This window comes from Gordionus sp. m RMFG-2023, chromosome 2 (assembly GCF_954871325.1).
Source record: "Gordionus sp. m RMFG-2023 chromosome 2, tfGorSpeb1-WG-v2, whole genome shotgun sequence".
Classification (NCBI taxonomy): Eukaryota; Metazoa; Nematomorpha; class Gordioida; order Chordodea; family Parachordodidae; genus Gordionus; species Gordionus sp. m RMFG-2023.
This window is the reverse complement of record NC_088776.1, coordinates 35,898,537-35,903,190: the sequence shown is the minus strand read 5'-3', so window position 1 is coordinate 35,903,190 and position 4,654 is coordinate 35,898,537. Positions and strand designations below refer to the sequence as shown.

The 4,654-nt window shown below is 23.5% G+C and overlaps 1 long non-coding RNA gene across 1 annotated transcript; it reads right to left on the bottom strand.

Annotated features, from left to right (window-relative positions):
* Positions 1 to 2,918: 2,918 nt before the first annotated feature.
* Positions 2,919 to 4,255, bottom strand: LOC135924788 (uncharacterized). The gene is made up of 3 exons (XR_010571405.1): positions 4,095 to 4,255; positions 3,912 to 4,051; positions 2,919 to 3,871 (listed from the first exon to the last, which is right to left on the bottom strand). It is a non-coding gene; the product is annotated as an uncharacterized LOC135924788 (long non-coding RNA).
* Positions 4,256 to 4,654: the final 399 nt, after the last annotated feature.

Here is a 4,654-nt window from a genome sequence, read left to right as displayed (position 1 = left end):
AATAATAAAAGATACTTCAGGTAAATCGGCCAGTAAAAGAATTACAACTGAAAGGAAATGTAAGACATCAAGGTTGATATATGAAAGTTATACCAACCGAAAGTTACACCAACCATGGCCAGTTTAAAGATTTTAGGCCCAAATTTAATTCAGCCAACCTATAGTGTAGTAGAAAAAGATGCACAGGCTTTGCTCACTTATCATTGAAAGTATAGCCATATTTTACTTTATTTATTATACTAAATTTTATATTTTAAGTGGAAATTCATTGCAATCTACAAACAACTCTCTAATAACTCAAGCATTCACTGTTGAGAGTATAAAAATTTTTACCAATTGATTTTAGTAATTTTAATGATTTTAGGCCCAAATTTAATTCAGCCACCTAAAATGTAGAAGAAGATGCTGAGGTCATGCTCACTTCTGCTGAAGGTATCGATTTATTTTATTTTACTTTATTGATTATATTAAATTTTTTAAGTGCAAATTCAATTCAGCTTGCAAATGATAATAAATCAGCAGGAGGAGCAGCTATTGAAAGATTTTAATCCTTTGAATAAACATAATTAATAAATCTATTTTAGATGATAGTGATTTTCCAATAGATTTAGAAATGCTCTAATTGATTTACATCAATATTGTTTATATATATATATATTTATTATACAATATAGATATGAATCATATCTATTCAGTGTTAATACCTTATATGAATGCATATTGTATTATGATTGTTATTACAATATTATATATTATTCAGTACAAATATAAATGGTCAATCTGTCTATGCAATGTATAAATACTTAAAATAAATCATTTATTAATATATAAAGAAGACTTTAACACTAAAAATAAAAAATCTAAAGCCTGTTAATTTAATAGGGACATTTATCAAAGAAGTGAATGTAAAAGTTATTATTTAAAATATAAAAAATTTAAATAACCCTTCATTTACTATGAATAAATTTTTATAAGAAAGAGAGATATATTGTTTGCCATGCTTTTAAATTATTAGAAAAAATCAGATTGAAAATATATAAATACCATGTTTAGGATTTAAAAATGATTCATATTATATTAGGCACATTAGGCAATAACAATTGTGAAAAAATTAATAACATATTTATTGCTCATAAGTAAGTATGTATAAACATTTTTATAACATATATTTAAAAAATTATAATTAAACATTATATTTAATTAAAATTCACTAAATAAAGAAAATATTAGTATTTTATTGATAATATTTAAAGATAGAGTTTATCTAATGGCCATATATATTAATGTAATATACAAAAAATTAGTATTTATAAATTGACAATAATTTATTTGGAAAAAATTAACATATTTATTAATATACTAAATATATTTATAATATATATAATATTTATATTTATGACTTTTTAGTAGTGCTGTAAAAATTTTAAAAAATTCGAACGCGTTCAACGTTCATTGACAAAAATCGAACGCGTTCACGTTCAAATTCAAAAAAAGGAACGCGTTCAAGTTCATGAACGCGTTCATACGTTCAAAATTTTATGATAAATTTTTTTTAAAATTTAATTTAATATAAATAAATGCCTTATATTTTTCAACACAATATATTAGCCATGATAAAAAATAAGTTTTATTTTGATAATATAATTATAAATACAATATAATAGAGCGATAAAAAAAATAAATTTATAAAAAAATTTTCTTATTAATTTTTAATAATAATTGCTTTTCAAAATTTTCATCTGATGATAGGCATGAACGCTTGTCAGTTAATACAGCGTTAGCTATACTAAAAACTCGTTCAACAGGGGCGGATGAAGGGATTGCGGTGTTATACTTGATTAACAATTCTTTTAAAAGGGGGAATTTATTAAAAACATTTAATGTTTTATCCATTGTTTCAAAAAATTGAGCTATGTTATCATCCTCCAATCTGCCCTCTTCTTCCTCGTCAAATAAAAAGGATATCTCGGAATTGATTTTAAAACAGTGAAATATTTTTGATATTTGGGCCATGGTAATTCTAATTCATCTAATATTGAATTTTGATTTTCAGAATCTGATTATGAAATATTTATATCCATGCAAATGCTAATCTATTAAATTAAAATATAAAATATTCAAATTAATAAACTTTAATCTTATCTTCTCTAGCAGTAGCACTATGGTACGTTAATTGCAATATGAAAAAGGAAAAAGTAAAAACAGCTGATTAAAAAATATAAGACTTTTTTGTTAAAAAATTGGATTAAATATTAATTTTTCAAATAAATAAAAATATAAGACTTTTTTGTTAAAAAATGCGGATTAATATTAATTTTTCAAATAAATAAAAATAAAAAGTGTTTTTAAAATTGAACGAACGTAAAATTGAACGCGTTCATCAAAGAAAAGGAACGCGTTCACGTTCAAAGTTCGTCAAAAAAAAGGAACGCCGTTCATCACCTTTTTTCAAAAAAACGAACTTCGTTCATACAACACTACTTTTTAGTGGAGTAATACATTATGGGAACATTTACTTATTTTTTTATTTTTTGCTATTCTGATTTTCGCTGTTTCGTACTGAATTCGATGTTTATTTACCATTTTTAAAAAAAAAATTGGATTGAGTTAATTTTTTGTGATTATTTAATGATTGTATATTAGAGATCTGCAAAGGCCAGCCAGCTGAAAGACTCCCCAGGAAAATTAAAATAGGCTAGGCAAGTCATACATAAAAAATTTTGGGCCAGGCCTGACAATTTATATATAAAAATCAAGCAGAGTATCACAAATCTCTGATTTTTTGTAAAATTTTAATATAGCCTTGGCATTAAAATTTTGATATATTTTTTTTGAATTTCAAGCATATATTTTGATTTACTATTTGAAAATAAATTATATGTTAATCTTTATATTTTAAGAGCTGTCTAAAAAGAATATTTAATCTATTGATAATAAAGTAAATTAACAATAAATTAAACAATTTATTTGTGATATGATCCAATTACAAATGCTCAATACAGAATCATAATAAAAAGGTCTTGTAAAAATAGATAGCAATGGAGGAGAGATACTAGGGCCTTAAATGGCATTGGGGAAAAATACGATATATATATTAAAAATGTTATGGGCAGAAAATATGTATAAAATTGGGCCATTTCTAATAAAATTGGGCCATTTATAAATTTTGACTTTTTGAAAAAGACAAATTTTAATGGGCCAGGCAAGTTGCACAAAATTATTATTGGGCTGGAAAACTTGTGCAAAATATTTTAATGAGCTCTCATATATACTAAAATTATGACTTTTTATTTTATACATAATTTCCTAATATTAAGAAATAAAATTCAGTTCACTTGTAATGTATAAAAAATTTATATGAATTGAAAGAAGGGATAGATAAAAATGTGATATTATATTATATGGAACAAGAAAGGGATTCAAATTTTAGCAAGTTATATCCAGCCATAAACATTGCCAACATTATATTTCATTTTGGGGAATAAAAAAATACTATATCATTTGTGACAATGCACCAAATATTGCCTCACGAGAAACAAAAAATTTCAAAATGTTTTTTGCTTTGCCCATAGTTTATAGTTAACTTTTTTGTAAAGAAAATATGAATTTTTTTATATAACATTGTTTAAAGATGTAAATAAAATCAATCTAAGTATTGAATAAGTTTTGTATAAATTTCAGAAAAATATCAATATAAATTGCAATTCTTTTTATTCTACTAGCAAAAAAATAATTATACATAATTAATAATCTTTTTAATAAAAGAATTAAAGCATAATTTTAAAAATTGTTAAATAAAATTTTCAAATGGTTGACAATTTTCCCATTATGCTAAATTATTTCTCCATATCAATAAGCTCTAATTTTGGATCTAAAGATTTATCAAAATTATAGAAACCAAAAAATAATACCTTCAAATGTAAATTCAGGAAATTTATCCAAATCTTTATCCTTTTGCCCTTGTGAATATAGATTGGTTAGTTTTGTAAGAGCATCACTTATCCTTTTTTCTAATTCGGGAGATGCATCATACAACATCTTACTCGATTTTCTTGTTAATGAAGATTAATATTTAGATTTTTTTATTTATTAACTGTTTGTTTTGAGTATATTCTCTAATTTTTTCGAGAAATAATCTCTGAATAGGATCGGATTCTGTGATATTTTTAGTTTTTTGAAAATGATAAATAGATGTCGATATGCACCGTTTGATAATCATATTGCAATTAGTTAATTCGACATAATATCGAAATATTAATAGATTTATAAATGCTGTAACCCTGAATTCATAGGGGCGCGATTGTTATTTAAACGCGACAAATAAAAAAAACAGTAAATATCAATGACATATAATAATACCTAGACTGACAATTCATTCATTAAAATGCATTTTAAGCATGTATCAATTGAAATCAGCTGGAACACCATGTTGAATACAACGGTGATAATTTGTTTTAAAACCAATTCTTAATATAAGTAATACTATAGTTATATTTATAATAATTATTTTACCCTTAGTAGCTAGTTCTTAATATCATGAGTTCATTATTTATTTTTATTTTATATTTAATTTGCTACTGATACAATTTTATTAATCAAACATTATATTTTATCAAAAGCATTTATTTTTTATTTTCTTAATTATTAATATTTA